At 39.1% G+C, this 19,726-nt stretch overlaps 1 pseudogene; it reads left to right on the forward strand.

Moving 5' to 3' along the window:
- Positions 1–6,527: 6,527 nt before the first annotated feature.
- On the forward strand, positions 6,528–6,671 carry LOC140344662 (U2 spliceosomal RNA; annotated as a pseudogene).
- Positions 6,672–19,726: the final 13,055 nt, after the last annotated feature.

Genomic DNA, 19,726 nt, shown 5'->3' on the forward strand with positions numbered 1-19,726 from the left:
AAAATAGGCCCAAACCTTTCTTCCAACCAAAATTTATGTAAACCTAAAATCAAAAATTAAGTTTTACAGTCACAACTTACCTGTCTTTACATGTAGTGACTGTGATATTGTGGAAAATATTAAGTCCTGATTTTCCCTTTAAATATAACAAATGGTCTTCCTTTAAAATGTCCTTCTTGGAAATTGTCTCTCTTAAGCCGCATACACACGTGCAATAATAGTCGTTGGAAAGGATCTTTCACGATCCTTTCCAACGACTATTATTGCATGATGCATGAACTAGTGCTGTACATACAGCACTATTCTGCTCTATGGGGAGGGGGAGAGTGACCGAGCGGCACCCTGCTGCACGCTCTCCCGATCCCCTTGCATTAGGATCCTTAGTCGTCCATGGATCCGCCAGGACTGTCGTTCAGACGATGGACGACTGGCGCCGTACAAACGCCAGATGCTCGCCCAATCTTGAGCCGATTATCAGGCACGAAACTTTGGACGTGTGTACATAGCTTAACAGACAGGGTCATAAATTTCTCCTTATCAGATATTCCTTGATCTGACAAGCACCATTCTTCCAGAACCTCTAGTTTACAGCACCCATTGTAAAGGTTGGAGTTTTGTTTCTCCACGGGTTATAAATTTAGATAAGGCTAGCAGAGTGGCCCTGATTGAACTCTGAGATGTATTCTGAAACACATTTATTCATAATCTTTATATTTCCAATATACCATTCTGTAGAAAATAGTAGTTGACTGATTTGTAGCTGAATCGTTATGGTGAGCATTTTGAGACCAAGGATTAGTCTAGCCTAGGACTAGCCTGGGACCCATAGTTAACCTGTCCTGGTGAACCACAAGTCCCAGACATGACGAGTTTGGTCTCTGTGAACTCCTTATTTTGTGATGATTATTACTCTGGGGGTTGGCAGTTCATAAAACCTGTACTTGTGAAATTATTAATAATTGGATAGAACAAGGGAGTTTTGGGATGTGTCCACAGAACATCATAACCCATGTGTGGACACAGCCCTTCAGACAGCCCCCACCCTGCTGTCATTGGATTGTTGTATAAGTCTCACCTCTGTGGTTGGCATAGAAAAAGCCATGTAAGTCTAGCAGAAACAGCTCTCACTGACATCATCTTGTTGCTAAGGCCAAAGCACTGACACATTGAGCACTACAGGGAGCCCAGTGACTTTGGCTTATAATTTGGACTTTACACAGCAACCTGGACCAAGGCAAATCAACTGTACACCGTTTCTTTCACAGTTTTCCCTTTAATTTTATGCTGTTGCTATAGTTCTGCTATTTTTCTGTTATTGTTCTTAGATTAGTCTATATTTTACTATATTTTGTTTATGCACTGTTTTTGTATGTTTTTACATATTAAACACTATAAAAAGTGTAAGCTGAATCTCTGAATGCTCTACGTAGAAATAGTGTAACTTGCTAACCTGAAACGCTACTATAAACATTGGGATTTCTGAGACATCCCTGTCTTGAGTGGCAGCAGGTGACACTAAAGAAGCAGAAGCATAACTGCGGTTGTCAAGGGTAATGGTGCGTGCTTCTGTCTAAGCATGTGGTGGCAGTCTACCTATGATGGTGTGTGTGACAAGGGTTACCAGAGTGGTTAACTGTTGCTGGAAAGTCTAGGCGCAGGGGTGCAGGCTGAGAGGGCGTTCGTTATAGTGACAGCTTAGATTGTTTTTCTTTTTTCAGAATAAAAGCAATATCAGGAAGTATAATATACCAGCTAATCTTGCCAGACATGCAACGTCCTTGTCACTTTCTGTGAAGCGAAGGAAAAGTACAAACAAACTTATCTTTTTGTGTAAACTTCTATTTGAAGGATCACCAGGTAAAAAAAAAGCCTGAGCAAAAAAATTTTTTAGGGAATGGTATTTTGCTAAATTTTACATTTTTGTTTCTGGTTGTAAACATCCTTCATCTGATAATCCAAATTTCTCCTCTGTCTTTAAAGCCTAAATAGTACCCTCAACATTACCAATTAAATTAACCCCTAACAATGATGCTATCTTATTTGGTGAAAATAATATAACAGTATCTAAATTAAATGCAATATATCAAATTATTCTGACCTGTCCTGTGAAGTAGAAAAAGTAAATTTTGTCCAGTACCAACAGAACTTTGCCTAACATTGCCTATCCCCTACACTGCCTTAGTAGTCATTTGTGGCTTCTATGTCTAAAATTGTAGCCTACAAAGTTTATTGACAAACGGATTGTAGCTTATAGTACAGTTATCACACCCATACAATGACCCCATCACTATAGAACAATAATGCCAGTTTATGGAGGAACCCACAGATATATCTGACTACATAGCCTGAACAAACCAAAGAATTTGCAACTGGCATTGGATCATGAGAGCTAAACATTTTTTTTAGGTCAGACTTCCTCCGTTTTGAATTTGCTATGAATTTACAGGACTTTGTGGTGAAACTGACATTTTTAAGTATTACATTTGATAGAACCTTTGAATTTCCCGCACACGGGCCGACGTCATCACGCACGCAGGGAGAAGCCGTCCGGTTTTTTTTTCTCTGCCGGACGGCTTCTCGCTTCAGAGATCATCCGGCGCTGGAAGAAGAAGGATGTGGATGATCAGCGGGATCGGGTAAGAAGCCGGCCGGCATCTTGTGTTTTTAGGGCTAAGGGTAATATGTGTGCCATTAGAAAGAATGATTTTTTAGGGGAACAGTGACTTTTAATGTAAGCTCGCCAGTGTAAAGCTGCCAGAGATGCGCGGCTCCGGCCGCGAGCATTTTCAGTTGCTGAATAGCGCAACGGCGTACGATTTCGGATCGCGAATACGAATGCGCGAGCGATCATCCGATTCTGCTTGATGAATCAGGGGCAGTGAGTATAATTATTCTAATAAACACTTTTTTTTTAAAGTGAAAAACACACGATTGAGACATTTTTCTTTCACCTTTTGTCCCCAAAACACAACCAGTCAGCCGGTGGAAATCTTTTTTAAATAAAAGAGAAATTTCCTATTAGTTGAAACTGCATAAGTGTCCCCATTGGCATTTTTCTCTTTCCTTGTTTTGGTGACAATGATCACTACGGTAAAAAACCTGTCACTGGTTCTATTCTTATTCCCTTCTTTCAAAATGTATTGTCTTTAACGTGTATCTAAACCCAAACCTCAAAAATAAAATATATCTCATTATATTATATTGCATACCCCCCTAGATGTGATGGCTATTTAGTTTCAATTTTTTAAGGCTTTTCCTGGGAAAGGTTCTTCCAATAACACAATTGCTATTCTTCCCTGTGGCTCAAAAATCTCTACAGAACATACAAAAGCTGGTGGGAAGAACCAGTGTCTGGGGAGGGTTTCAGGAATTCAGGGCACACAGAATTGGTAAATGTCTGTAGCTGATGGGAAGCAACACTGTATCAGAAACTGAAGGTATGGGCCACCAGAAGGGAAAGTAGCCAAGCTCCTGTTTTCCACCTTGGACTCTAAGGCCCTAATTCATCAAGCAGAATCGGACGCTCGCTCGCGCATTCGTATTCGCAATCCAAATCGTACACCGTCGCGCAATTCAGCAACTGAATAAGCTCGCGGCCGGAGCCGCGCATCTCCGGCAGCTTTACACTGGCGAGCTTGCATTAAAAAAACAAGCATCTTCACACAGGATACCAACTCAAACCCACACTGGCGAGCTCATGGAGTCCTGAAAAAATTGAGTGAAAACTGACAGGAAGAATGTCAAGAATGTTCCCACCTGGCACCCAGCATCCACCTATATAGTTCGGCCAGTCCGGCCACGGGCGCGGCCCACTCTGGAAGCCTGGCCACGGGTGCGGCCCACCCTAGAAGCCCGGCCACGGCTCACCTCCACCTCCTGGCCTCATCCACGGTGCACCAGCACAGCACGGGCGCGAGTGGGGCCCACCTCCAGAGCATTTCTAGTGTTTGCCTGTATGTTAGGAGGTGGGCGGGCAGGTGCACGGGGTGGACTTGGAGGGGCACGGGCACAGAGTGAATGGGCAGGGGCACTGGGTGAAGGGGCAGGGGCACTGGGTGAAGAGCCAGGGGCACAGAGTGAATGGGCACGGGCACGGAGTGAATGGGCACGGGCACTGGGTGGAGGGCCAGGGGCACTGGGTGAAATATCATTCACTGAATGTACAAATAGTCTGTGATGCCAACAGGAGAATCATGAGTGCACGCACAGGTTTCCCAGGATCATGCCATGATACCTATATCCTGCGTCAGACGGCCCTGTACCAGAAATTCATCTGTGGAGAAATGCCTGAGGGCTGGTTAATAGGTAATGTATAATGTCATTACTGTAATACAACTAACAGTAGTCAAATCCTAAAGACACCTATTATGTTGCTATGTCCCTTTGCATTGTCAAAATACCAGGGTATGACCTATATTGTGTATATGTCATATTTTGTGCTAACATCGAATTTAGCAAATACTTTATAAATATTGTACAATATTGGGAGCATGGGGGAAGAACTAACTTTCAGATATTCCCGGAAGCCCTAGTCTAATTACTATTTTCACAGCTCACGGTACTTCCGTGTGGTAGTCAATAGTAACAATGTCTCTTAACAATCAAAAAGCAATCTTAGCGACCTTTGTAAAAAAACTCTAGTGTTACACTGCATTCACAGAACACTTACTATACCATTAACTAACATGTATTATGTTTGTCTTTTTGCAGCTGACAAAGGATACGGGCAGCTTCCATGGCTTATGACACCTGTGCATCACCCCCGGTCTGAAGCAGAGCATAATTACAACAAGGCTCTGCAAAAAAGCCGGGGGATTGTGAAGCAAACCATCGGGCTGCTAAAAGCACGGTTTCTGTGCTTGGCGCGGCCCGGTGGTGACTTCCTGTACGCGCCGTGGAAAGTTGCCCGGGTCATCATGGCATGTTGCGTCCTGCACAACCTGTGCCTGCACCATGAGGATACCTGGGACATTCCAGAGGAATTCGAGCCAGAGGTGCATCAACATCCTGCCTCTGGCTCCCAAAGCACAGCAGAGGGATGTCGAGTCAGAGCTGAACTCATCGCTAATGTCTTTACGCGTGAGTATTTACATTTGTTTACAATGCATGCATTACATATTTCAGCACATCATGTTTGGGTGGAAGGCCTAGGAGTGGAAGACATAGAAAGCACACGTTAATCGTTTGGGAAATTAAATAGCAGACATATTTGTGTAAGAGCTGGACCTTTATGTGACACTTTACAAAAATACATTGACAAACTAGGGCAGAGTGCAATTTAGTGCAGATTTGGGCAAGCATTGCTTTTGCAGCCAGAAAAGCATGAAAAATACAATCCAGCAGCATGTAGTTACAACTAAAGCATCATTAACACATCCTAATAATGTAATCTATTTCTTGAGCTTAACAGATCCTCCTTAATCGCGCAGCTGAAATCTAATCGCCTTAATAGGCAGATTCGCGACCCCTATTGCTCAAGGCAGGAATCCGGCTGGCAGTGAGGAGGCGAGTGTACAAGCGCACTCGACTCCGGACCGCGGAAAACCGGCTCGCTGGAAGCGCGAAAGTACGTGCGACCAGCGAGCGTGGATTTTATTGATGAATTTGGGCCTATGTATGTGTGTTCACGGAGCAATTTTTTGTGGTCAATTAAAGCTTTTACCATTAGCAAAGGGTCTCCAGAATGAGATTGGGATTGATGCTTTTCGATGGTTATCTGTTGGCTTCATGTGAGTTCATGATGCCCAGGGTCATTTCATTTTTTGCTGTCAAGGTATTGTAGTTTTCCACATATTTTTGTTGAATTTTATTGTCGGGACTAAAACATACCATTAAAAAAGTATGTTGTTTACAGGGCTCAGTAGGACAAAAATGTACACACAGTCAGGCAACCAGCATTTTAGGAGCAGGTCAGTTATGAGTGCTCGGTATTCCTCGGTTTCTTTTTTTACTAGCAAAAATGTTTAGTGTATGTAAGTTATATTTTCCTACAGTTCCAAGAGGTTTGTTACAATGACTAAATCCATTCCTATAATATCTGTAGAATTATGCTTAACTGTATATCTTCCACTATCATTTTTGCATGATATGAAAAAAAAGGGGGGTAAATATGGTTGGAATATGTCTTAAAAAGTGTTGAGAATTTCTAGAAGAAAAACGTGTATTTTTTTGTTTTTTGAGGAAAAAACAGCCATATACCATGAATATCCTCATTTATTTGAAACAGTTTACAGTTTGTTTGGAGGTATGTATAAATGCTACCAACTGCTTTGTTATTCTTTATCTTCCTCTTTAATATTATTGCACAGTGACCAAGTGCCGATTTTAGCAAGCTTCTTCCTGTCCCCATGTGACAGAGTTGGAATTGGTATAAGGGCTTTAATTGGCTGCTCATGTACCAAATGCTGAATTGTGAAGAGGCAGGAGGTGTGTTAACATAACCTCTTCTATGCAAAAGTAGGGGATATCTTTTGGGGCTCCATTGGTGGATCAGAGAGGTGGAGTTGTGCAGAGTAAGTAAGTACAGTATCACTTCCCGGCCTTTTGGCTAAAATCAAGTGTAGTATCTGTTCTTATCAGTGTTTAGGAGAGGAAGGGCCTTGCATTCTTATAGGGGAGGATGCATTGGCTCAGTACGCCTGTCAGGAAGGGCAGCTAGATGGTGATGCTCTGTAAGGGGTCGTCTGATGCTAATTCTTCTGGTGTGGTCCGGCCAGAGAGAGGCATGGGACCTGCCCTGAGAAGGAGCTCCAGGACAGCAGCCAATGCCGCTGAGAAGGGGCAGAGAAAGCTTAAGTCTCCATTAGGCCTGAGAAGCACTGAAACATGCTAAGTGTCATCCCCCTGGAGTGGCCAACCAGGGGTACCTTAAAATCACTTTGAGTTTGGTCAGCTCACAGTTGATTTAAAATACACAGGCATGTCACTTTATGCTGATTTAGCACTGCTTTCATTCTGAATTAGCTGGGGCTAGTGCAGATTGGCAATTTTTTTATACTGGTCCCAGTGTGTTATGCATTGTTGTTGTCACTGGTGTGTTTTTTGTGTGCCACTGACGATGGAGGGTGCTGTTCCCTTATGGGGCGGCCCTGAAACCTAGGAAGTGTTCTGGCCAGAGAATTACAGCTTAGTATTTTATTTTCTTCTTTCTTTACTTCTACCTTTTTCATGCACGTCTGAGAGAGGTGTCATTTCCACAAAACAATTTTGCAGACATTTTAATGGCTGATTGGATGGAAGCTTTAAATGGAAACAGACCATCATCAACGTCAAAGTCCTCCCATAAACAAAGAATGGACGTACAATTGCCATAGAAATAATTTAGAATAGTTTGGGCCCTAGATCCGAGACAGTTTAAAAAATCTAGCATTTTTTTCAGCAAGGATTTACTATTTAAAAAAGTGAATATAAGTGAATGGATAATTTTGCTGTATTTCTCTAGGTATTAACACTCTTAATAAAGCATTGTTTCCCCTTGCACAAAGTTTGGAAAAGGGCAACTCCGCTAAACAAATGAACACCTTACTGAAGTATAAATTGGAATTGCTTTAGCTACTAAAATATTTATAATCTAGTGCACCAACTACTGCTGCTCTTTATGGCTGCATAGAATTGGGAGGGTGGCAATTCTTTTTAGATGTATAATTCTTGTGTGGCGGCAGTTACCTGGTATGAGTAAACAGTAAGCGCACTGTAATCTCATTGCCAGTGTGAACATAGCCTTTTGAAGAGGTTTTAGCAGGAGGCTGATCTGAGATGCTGCACGGTGCTTTGAAAAATCGCCTTTCAGGTGCCTGTGTAAAAAGGAAAAAACATTTTAAGCTGCTTACTTTCTGAGTTAATTGCAAAGCCCCTGAATTCATCTTCATCGCCAAAATTGCTGTAGACATTAAAGTACTGGTGGGAACATGTTTTTTTTATTTTCATGTACATATATATATATATATATATATATATATATATATATCACTTACCCACATACCCCCTTCCCCAACTATTTCTGGGACAATATTATGTACAATGGCAAAAACCCTAAAGATGAAAGTGACTTAAAAAATGTGATCTAACCTTTACTTATTTAAGGGCTACATGCCTATTAATATGGGATATGATATATATCTAGGTCCCTATCATTAGTTACAAACAGGTTTTCAGTCTAAATGTTTTCTTGTTGTCCATTGTTATAATGGACATGTAAATAATAGATAATTTTACCATATTGTTTGAACAATTGGAGACTAATCTACAAGTTAAATTTTCCCATTAATGGAATCATTCTGTATATTGGACCCTACAGGCTCCTTCCTTTCAGAGATTTTGGTTTGCAACCTTTCTCGACCTCAACACCAAGGAAACCTGGCTAAAACTTCTGGGACAAGTAGGTTTAACACCTTATACCCACCATTACCACATTATGTAAAATTATATGATTTACCCAATACTATTCATTTACTTATCCCTTACACACTAACTAACCCAATATTATCTCCCATTTAAGGTACAGTATAGGGCTTTTACCTGCTTGATTTTCTACATATATCTCCCTTTTATTACTAATACTATCCAACCCCATTCCAACAATGGGCACAAATACTACTTATGTATGGCATAATCAGGGAACAAAAAATATTGTGTACTTTGTTGAAATTATTATATGGATGGAAACGTGTTGTAATGATACTATTTGCTCATACCACAAATTTGAATATAAAAACCACAATTGCCAATCAAAAAACCCCTCTTCTCCCTTTGACATTTTATTTCTCTATACAACTCACTTTTTAAAGTGAGTGGGGTGAGGCAAACTGACATATAAAACTGAGAGATGTGTCTACAACCTTTATTCTTCTGTCTACACTGACAAGTGTTTTTCATTCACTACTTATTCTATATAATAGTAAAATAACAAACGCAATCATTTAGAGTTTGGATGAAAGGTGTGGTAAATCACTTTTGATATTTATATAATATAGAATATTTCTTTTAGAACTATAGATGAGATCAAAAATAGAGACAACTGAGATGAACAAGGAACAAGGGGCAGAGTGATTTGGTTCCAAAAAGGAGCAGTCCTTCCAAAAAACAGACAGTAGGGATGGGAGCTGAGAATGACCCATGGATTCCACTCACTTCCTACTGTTACGTCTTACTTCATGAGTTATTATTATTAATATTATCCTGTATTTTTATAGCGACAACATATTATGCAACACTTTACAAAGTCCATAGTCAAGTCACTAATTGTCCCAGAGAGGGGTTCACAATTCAATATCCCCACCATAGTTGTGTGTAATTCATTTAGTTGATGGTCACTTTTAGGAAAAAGCCAATTGCCTTAAATTAATGTTTGGGAGCAAACCTGAGTGTCTGTAGGCTGGCTAAATCACATGATCAGTCCCATTGTTGTAATAAGAGACACAAAAAACTGCAGATAAGAGCAGTGGGTAAACTATATGAGCAGGAAATGGCATTACTAAGGGTGGTCTCTTTACAGATTGTCTCTACTATTGCCTTGTCTACAAGGAAGCTCTTTTGTTCACTTGTTGTCAGTTTTATAATTATATCTGGCACCAAGCTGCACTTAAAAAAAAATTAAGTGTTGATAATATACAATATGTTTAGCATTTTTAACAAAACTGTGTGAAGTCAGAAACTGAACATCACATCAGCCAATTCCCAGGACCTTATGAAATACACCAACAATGACCAAATTTTGAAACTCTCTGTGCTGAACAATATTAAGCTTACGATTTTATTCAAATGTGTAATTCAAAGCTGTTGAGCAAGATGTGATTTCAACATAATAGATGAGCTTCTTTCTTTCTGAAAAAAAGCTGTGCACTGTTTACTTGGAAACTCACCCTCTGATTGACTTTTATTGACTTTTGCATTTCATCATTGTATTGCATATTCTGATGTAATGGCAAAATATTCATACATATAAGTGCTTGACATGAGGTAGATCTTACCTGTATGGCTTTTATCAGTTTCTCACATCATTGTGGAAGAATTTTGGCCTTTTCTTCTATTGGTTTGGATCATGGAGGTTTGTAGACATTTATTCTTACACAGCTCTCTTAAGGTGCCACCACAGCATTTCAGGCTTGGTGAGGTCTAGACTGGTCCATTGCCATTGCCATTGTATTGCATGACCTAATTTTTCACACAAATAGCCTCACATTTGTCTCTAGCACACTTTGGTATGCAATGGAGGTTCATTGACAAGTCAATGACTGTATGCTTTCCAATGACATCCCTTGTTCATTGGCATTGATTGTTAAGGATTGTTAATGACAATTATCTGACGTGTGAACTGAGCCTAAGGCCTGCTAAGCAGCAAATATTTATTTAATATTATTATTATTATTATGGCCTTATACACACAATAGAAGTGAAAGAGAGTGTACTTTCTTTTTCCCACAATTGTAATTTCCAAAATTTACATTTTAACTGACCTTTTGTTGTATCTCCTTTTCAGGAAGTAATGGGAAATCCCCAGTGGAATACAGACATACCTGACAAGGTTTTTAACCATTTCTTTGGCTTTAAAACCCTTCACACAATATCATTATTTATATAGTATTATTTATTATTATAGAGTATTTATATACCATTATATAGAACCATATTCTGAAAACCAATAGCATGAGGCTGCAAGTTTTTTTTTTAATTATTTTATTAAGGTACAGTAATTAAAATGTTTGATTTTTATGTATATGGCTTTTGAGATACATTTTTCTAAAGTTGAATTGCCATGTGCGATTTATTGTTACGGTACATTTTATAGAAGACCCAACTAGAAATGATACTCTGCTGGACCTAGTTCTTTCTAACAATGTAGAGCTTTTCACAAATGTGCATAAAGAATCTGGGTAGCAGTGACCATAAATAACATGATTTCATTAAATGTAAGCTGTAAACAGAAAGCAAAAATGGGAAAGATAAAAACATTTAATTTTAAGAGAGCAAATTTTCCATTATTAAGGGTGGCTCTCTGTGACTTGGACTGGGAAAAAATATTGTCCTTAACCCCCCTAGCGTTCTAATTCTGTCAGTTTTTAGATGCAAAAAGTGATCCTAATTTTTTTGCAAAGAAATTTTTGTTTATTTTGTGGGCCTGTATATTTTAGGATTAACTCCCGGGTATGATATCATAATCATAAACTATAATATAATACATAATTATAAATAATAATTGTAAAAAATAATTAAATATTAGACAACAATGTAATTTAAAATAAAATATAAAATTAAAAATGTACTAATATTTTTTTTGTATGTTGTATAGTGTTTTTTTACTGTAAAACCCATTTAAAAGCAGATTACATTGTAATCTGCTTTTAAATTTCCCGCCTGGCCACACCCCTGAATACATCACCACTCGCATCACCCAGAAGATGTCACATCCTCCTGCATGATGCGAGTGGGGATGTCCCCCCGCCTCACTCCGACGCTGCTGCTCTGCATCTCCAGGGAGATGCAAAGCACAATGCAGACCTTCTGCATTGTGCATCGCATCTTCCAGGAGATCCGAGTAGCAATAGCAATTTCCGGGGGTGGTGCCAGCTAGCATCACCCCCAGAATTTACTATTGCTGCTCGCATCTGCAGTTAGATGTGAAGCACAATGCAGAAGTCCTACATTGTGCTTTACATCTCACTGCTGATACGAGCAGCGGCGTGGCCGGAACCCGGGTGGTATTTAAAAGCAGATGACTTGGTAATCTTTTAAATTTCCTGCCCGGCCACGCCCCCGATGGACTGGTGCCCCGGCATCACAGCAGGTCCATCAGATCGCCGCTGGAGCGTGGGGCAAAGGTAAGGGGGCTTCCAAAGTTACCCCGAGTGTGACTCGGGATTACCGCTTTTTGCTAGTGAAATCCACCCCGAGTCACACTCGGGATTACCGCTGGGGGTTAAAGAACACTGAACAGAAATGGGAATGTTTCAAGTATGTTCTACAAAAGCACACTGAAAAATATATTCCAATGGGTAATAGGTTTAAGAGGATAAAATTAAAACCTATGTGGCTCACAGCTGATGTTAAAAATACCATAATTAACAAGAAAAGGGCATTCCAAAAATATAAAAATGAAGGAATGAAGGATCACCTTCATCAATTAATAACTATAAAGAATATAACAAAAGATGTAAAAGGAGATAAAATGTGCAAAACTTCAAAATGAAAGACAGATTGCAATAGAAAGTAAGGCGAACCCCAAAAAGGGTTTTAAATATAAAAATAGCGAAAAGATCAGATCTGAGCATGTACGCCCCTTAAAGGATGTCGCTGGGTTGGTAACTGGGGATTGAGAAAAGGCAGATTTACTAAACACTTTTTTTTAGCTATATGTACACAAAGGAAAATGGCAGAGCTCAAGTCCAAATTCATAATAGCAATGTCACTGCCTTAACTGAGTCACAATGACTCAAAATTGAGATGATTGGGAAACAGCTGGGAAAAATTAAGGTTGACAAAGCACCAGGACCCGATGGATTATATCCATGTGTCCTCAAAGAGCTGAGCTTAGTTATTTCAAAGCCATTATTTCTAATTTTTTGGGACTCTTTAGTCACTGGCAAGGTACCAATGGATTGGCGTAAGGCCAATGTGGTTCCTATCTTTAAAAAGGTAGCAAAGTCATTACCAGGTAACTACAGACTGGTCAGTTTAACTTCCATAGTTGGAAAGGTCCTAGAGAGTTGGATAATGAACCACATAGAGAAGTTTCTGCTAGAAAATAATATAAGTGATTGTCAGCATGGCTTTAAGAAAGACAGAATTTGTCAAACAAATTTACTCTCTTTATGAGGTAAGAAGTAAGTAATCAGGTAGAAAGTGGAGTAGCAGTTGATATGAAGACTTTGACTTTGCTGAAGCATTTGACACAGTACCCCACAGAGGGGTAATATGCAATTTAGGGTCAATAGGTTTAGAAAAGTCAGTTCATATATGGATAGAGAACTGGCATAAAGACCGCATCCAGAGAGTAGTAATTATTGTTTCATACTCTGAATAGTCTAAGGTTATTAGTGGTGTAACACAGGGTTCCGTTTTGGGACCTGTACTGTTTAACATCTGTATGAATGATATAGAGTTTGGAATAAAAAGTACCAATTCTGTGTTTGCAGATGACACCAAACTATGTAATGGAATTAAGTCCATACAGCATGTCTACAAGCAGACCTGGATGTACTGTTTGATTGGGCAGCCAAGTGGCAAATGACATTTAATACAGATTAATGTAAAGTTATGCACTTGGGGGCTAACAACATGCATGCTTTATACTGTCCAGGGGGATTACATTTGGGGGTCAGAAATGGAAAAGGATCTAGGGGTTTTGGTAGATCATAGACTTAATAACAGCATGCAATGCCAAGCTGTAATAACTTAAGCTAGCAAAGTACTTTCTTGTATTAAAAGAGGATTAGACTGCAGAGATGGAGACATAATCCTGCCCCTGTACAAAGCATTGGTCAAACCACATCTGGAATAGGCAGTCCAGTTTTGGGCACCAATTCACGAAAAGAACATTGTGAAATTGGAGAGAGTGCAGAGAAGGGCAACTAAACTAATAAAAGGAATGGAGGAGTTCAGCTATGAGGTGAGATTACCTGAATTGAATCTATGCTCCCATGAGATGAGACTTTTAAGGGGGGATATGATCACCCTATTTAAATATATAAACAGTTCATATAGAAAACTCCCTTCCCCATTATTCACTTTAAGATCATTACAAAGAACAGGAGGGCACTCTTTGCGTCTGGAGAAAAAGAAGTTTAAGCTCCGGATAAAGAAGGAATTCTTTATTGTAAGGTCTGTGAAAATGTGAAATCGGCTCCCTCAGGAAGTAGTTTCAGCAACTACTATAGATTGCTTTAAGAAAAGGCTGGATGTTTTTCTAGAAGCACAGATTATACCTGGGTTTAAAGTAAAAATAACAGTGACTGTTGATCCAAGGAACATCCGGTTGCCTCATGGAATCAGGAAGGAATTTTTTTTACCTGTTAAAGCAAACTGTACCAGCATTTTTTTGCCTTCCTCTGGACCAACTTCATGGACTTTTCGGTCTTTGTTCAACCTAACCTACTATGTAACTATGTAACTATGTATTCCTTTGCAAGAATAGTAACCTTTAACCTATTTATCAACAAAGTATGTGATAGCAAAATCCTGTTTATTTATTGTTTTATTTTTTAATTCCTCTCACATCATATTGGGTATACAAAGGAAAAACACAAGTTCATCCTATTTACTAACTGTTTACTTAATTATCCTATTACCATAAAAACATATATTTTACTAACTAAACAGTTTCTAACTCTTTTGGAAAATCAACCCCATTGAAACTTTACCCATTCATGGTGACAGTAACATTTCTGCATGATAGCACCCCAGCAAAGTATACACATCTATTTGAAGTCCCTTGTAATTTTCCCACTTCACCCAAATGACCGGGTGAAGTGAGATACTGCCACTTTGCCCAAATAAGCAAAGTAGTGCCTGTTTGTTTAAATAAAAGTGACCAACATGTATAGTTCCATTCACTTGCCTTTCTTTAGTTTTGAAAAGCTGGCAATAGGAAGAACTATCTAAATGTAAAATGAAGACCTATCTAAATGTAGAAACCATTTTTTTTTTAAAAACAGTAGTTAGTGGTTAACCTAAGAAAGATTTTTTTAAGTACTTTTGGTAATTACTTTTTTACAGAATGCATATTGGAAAAAGCCAAAGTATCAATTACTTTACACTCCATAAAATGTAAGTAAGAAAAAGTATCTGTAATTTATTTAGAACCGAAATGGACCCAGAACTCAATTAGCAAAGCTTGTGCTGTTTGCTGATTGGGTAACTTTATCTCTGACACACAGGCAGCTGCAAATGTTGGATTGCCCTGAGAGACATTCACACTGAGCTCAGTAATCCTTCTCTGCAGACTATTGGTGGGGAAAAGTTTTAGAGGAAAACTTCATTTGAACTAAATCAGTAGGACTTTGCATACTAATTGTTCTTATGGGCTTTAAAATGATTTACATGCCTTAATAAAAGTGTTTAACTGGGCTTTAAGGCAAGGTACCTGTAAGCCAGTTTTATGTGGCTAAACTCTTGAGCCCCTTTGTTAGATGAGTGGGCTTTAAGCTCTTTCAAAGACCCCCCACTGGTTAGATGGCTGTTTGAGCATTGTTGTTTTATTTATTGCATATTCTGGGTTAAGGTTATGTTGGTTGATCAGTGTGGTCATTAAAAGTCCAGCCAAACATTCTAGTGTCATTCTTTCATAAAAAGACAGATGGGTCTTACAAGGGGACAGGGGTATTAGAAAAAATCCCTAGTCATATCTTGCAGGAGGCAAACAGCATTGGAAAATTCAGACTCCTGTTAACTGACAAAACTGGTATTTAGCTTAGCTGGTATTTTCATTATGGTTTGTAATTCTAAATGTACAAAGGGGGAGCCATATTTGAAAATCATATATACATCATAGAAGGACCTCCGAGTATTCCTCCAGAGCTCTCACACGGAAGCAGGAGGAAGAAAACAAAAAAATATGTGTGAATTTTGCTATTTGCTACAGTAATGGAGATAAGGTTGTGTTAAAAATAAAACTATTCTGGTTTAATGTGCCCATTCACTATGTTATCTCAAAGCCCAGTTATCAGAAATGGCAATGGTATAAATTAATGAATATATTCCAGCACCACTAAGCTGGAAAATATTTACAAAAAACTCACTTCTGACATATTTGATCTCCATATTTGTTCCGGTCAATGGCACAGAAAGCACTGAAGCTAGTGGTTTGGAAGCCAATCAGAGAGTAATTTCCTAAGAAGGCCAGCCATGGCAGTAAATATATATTTGCAGTTGTGATACCTTTCTGTAACTGCTTTAATGATCTATTTTTGAAACAATATCAAATAAATCCATTTTCTTATAGTTGTATTGAGACTTTTGAGGAATCCTCTAACCCCTACTTTCCCACAACACATGCAGAAGGGATCATTCTAAGGTTAATTCGGCAACCCCACAAGTATGTAGATTGTATGTATAAAATAAATACTTCAATCTAGCCATCAAGTTTTAAAACATATCACACTGTAACTAGAAAAAGAATAAATAAAAAAACACATACAGATTCCTGAAATTGTTAAAAAAAAAAGAGTACAAACCTTAAAATTCCGACACAAATCATCAAAATTTTCTCTTTGGGACAAATGCTCTCAAAAAAATCAAAATGATCCAAATTTCCTATCACTCAGTATACTAAAACAAAACCAGCTTTATTTTTCCATAATAAAAAAAACTCAAAAGTGAAACAATGAAAACAAAGTGAGAAATAACAATGATGTACTTTAAAATACCAAAAAAAACCCATAAAATATGGAACCTTGATGAATCAGGGCATAAATAAAAATGTTAAATGATGTGAGATCTATGATTGTAGAAAAAAATGTATAACAAAACAAAAAAACCTATTGAAAAACAATTAAAAAAAACATTTTGGAAAATTGGAAAACGTTATGAACTCAAAAAAATAATGTGGACCAAATTCAGTCATTAAGCAGAGACCTGTCCCAGTATAGCAGGCAGCATGGGGCTTCATGGAGTTTTGCTTGAAAGTAAATACAAAGGGCTTCTGCTCACCAGCATATGGTAATGGTTGACCTCTCTCTTGTCCTGAAAGTATGCCCGTCTCAGTTACATGAGCTGGTTGCTATAGCAACTGAGCTCTGACTAATCCTTTGCACAATGACCTTTTTCCCCCAAGAGAGAGAGAACCAGGGAGAGAGATAGAGCAGGAAGGAAAAAGGGAGGTGAGCTGTAAGGGGGACAAATATCAGTTACACTATGACAGAAGTATTTCCTGGAGGAGGGGGAGCAAAAAAAAAGCTTGAGAGGATGAGGCCTGTGATTTTCACATACTGTAAACTGTAGGGGCATTTCAAAATCGATGTTTTTTCATATAGGGAAAGGTTTTAATAGAAGCCTGCACGTTATATGTTTTATTCTGTAATTGGAAGAAGAGATGTCATTATTTGAACTCCAGGTTTATGTATTTATTATATTGCAGACCAGTGTCTGTTAAAAAGTTGCTGACCTAACAAAGGCTATTAGCTAGATCATTGTATTTAATTAAGGGGTAGTAAATTCATCTTTAACCACCTGGGCGTTTCACTGATGTCTGGTTTTCTGTACCAAAAGTGGTACACTGTTTTTCATGAATTTTTTTTTTAAATTGTAGACCTGTAACTTACAGAAATATGTCCGAACAAGGGTCTAGTAGATATCATGAATATAAAAAAAGTTTGAAACACATAATCATGTAAAAAAAAAAAATTTACTTTTAATAAAATTAAATAAAAAACACAAAAATCAGCCTAAACAAGAATACATAAATAAATCAAAAATACTGAAAATGCAATAATTCGATATACTGTGTAGTAATATATTTTTCTAAAACACCTCCCTAGTGTGGTAAATTTTAAAACAGAGCCCAAGGTCACATACCCATAGTTCTCCCCAGAGGTTTTTAGCCGGTTGCTCTGCCCGGCTGATTTGAATACCCCGCCCAGCTCTCGGCAGCTCTCATCCTCGGATGCACGGATCTCAGTGAGGCTGCTCTGTGCCATCCTTTCAGAGGATTGCTGCCGATGAGAGGTGAGCACACAGCTCAGCCTTCATGTGAAGGAGACACAGGCAGCCCCGCCCCCATCTCATAGTACGAGCCCAGATTTCTGCCTGTGAAATGTATCCACCTCTAGCTCTGCATGTCATTCTGCATCCTCACAGCTCTGTGTACAAACCTCCATATCTCCTAATATGTATGTCACAATGACCTGTAATTTTCAGGGTGTACAGGGGACCCTCATAGATACTAGTTATTACAATTTCAGCCCCCCATATTTAAAGAATTTCAAGATATGGGGGTCACAATTGTAAAACGTTAGGAAAATTAAACTTTGGGGTTGCTGTTTCAGAGAAAAGTGCAACTAGGAGTACTAAATTGAAAGTGCATATTGGGGACCCCGGGGGCCACTAACATAGCAAGGAACATTGGGGTGGGGCCTCTAAATATATACCTACCTGTCATAAATCTGTACCTATAAAACTACTGTCTGCTTCTCTTCTTTGAAGCCCAATTTCTCTGAGGGTGGGGGGTACAAAACTGAAAATATAGGTGCAAGTGTCGGGCACATTCTCTCCCTACAATCTCATTACTACAGCATCATTAGAACATAAAACACTCTGCCCATTAAAATTGGCTTCCCTGCCCTGTTACACATTCCTGTCCACTTATCTAACATTCTAAACTTCAATTGGAGAATGGGGAGGTGTAAGAAACCAAAAATATAGGTACAAGTGGGGAACATCTGTGACTAACATCCCCTAAAACTTCATTACTATGGCATCATTAGAAAATGAACTCTGCCCACTAAATGTTATTGAGGTTAAGGTACAGGAAGGTTACAGTCATGTGTAACAAGGAAGTGCATTTTGAGGGACAGTTTTTTTTTAATGATGTCATGATGATGAAAGGTGATCGCCACATGTGTCTCCCACCTCCACCTATATTTTTTTTCCCTGCACCTCTTACTTCTGGGGAAATTGGGGATTGAGGTAAGATGCAGACAGATATGTGTAACAGAGCCGGCAGCACATTTTGCTAGGAGATTTCTGTTCTCATAATGCCATAATAATTACATTTAGCCACAAGTGTCCCCCACTTACACCTACAGTTTGTTTCCTATCCCTCAAGTTAATACAACCAACGGTTTAGAAGATATGAAGGTTTGAACACAGCGAGTTGTTAGGCTGCAGAATATGACAAGCAGCTTTTACACTCACATAGCGATCACACTGCGCTGCCGATGACATTACACACTGCGGATAAACGTCACAGACAGTGTTTTTATATAGAATATGGACAGTGATAAGAGGGGGCCACTGTCTGTCTTGTCTCTATCTGATATCACATGCATGATGCTATTAAAGCATCGCCACATTTTTAACATTATATTAAAGAGTGACTTTCTCTGTTATGTAATGGAAAAATGTGCATTTTTTACACTTTTTACACTTTTGTGGAGAGGACCTCTCCCCTTCATTCTTTACTGCCATTTCAGTAAAGACCGAAGGGGAAATCTCCAGTCTCCTGGGATATTTGTGTCACATATCCCAAGAGGCTCTGCACTGCTCCTTGTGTGCAGCCACCTTCAGAGGCTTTCTCATAATGTAAAAAAAAAAAAAATGTTCAATCTCATACATGCGCAGTGCAAGGCAGCACTGGACGCACAAGTGAGCATCAGAGAGAAGGTGGAAGCTGAGGCAGCATGGGCCTGCTGGGCTAATTTTGTAAAAGGATCAAGTGAAAAAAATAAATGTTTTCACAAAAGTTCACTTTACCTAAATATAGACACAGGAGCGCATCTGATGTTAGGCTGAATTCACACCGGCAGTAAGGTTACATTTGTCAATTTCTCATGCCAGGAACCACTGCTGCTTAAAAAACTTCTAGCTCTGAAAAAGCCCAGAACCTACCGCCTGTTACCAATCCTAGGTGCCCAGCACTTACCGCCTGTTACCAATCCTAGGTGCTCAGCACTTACAGCCTGTTACCAATCCTAGGTGCCCAGCACTTACCACCTGTTACCAATTCTAGAGGCCTAGCACTTATGGCCCGTTACCAATCCTAGGTGCCCATCACTTACCGCCTGTTACCAATCCTAGG

Source organism: Pyxicephalus adspersus, chromosome Z (genome assembly GCF_032062135.1).
Source record: "Pyxicephalus adspersus chromosome Z, UCB_Pads_2.0, whole genome shotgun sequence".
Lineage (NCBI taxonomy): Eukaryota > Metazoa > Chordata > Amphibia > Anura > Pyxicephalidae > Pyxicephalus > Pyxicephalus adspersus.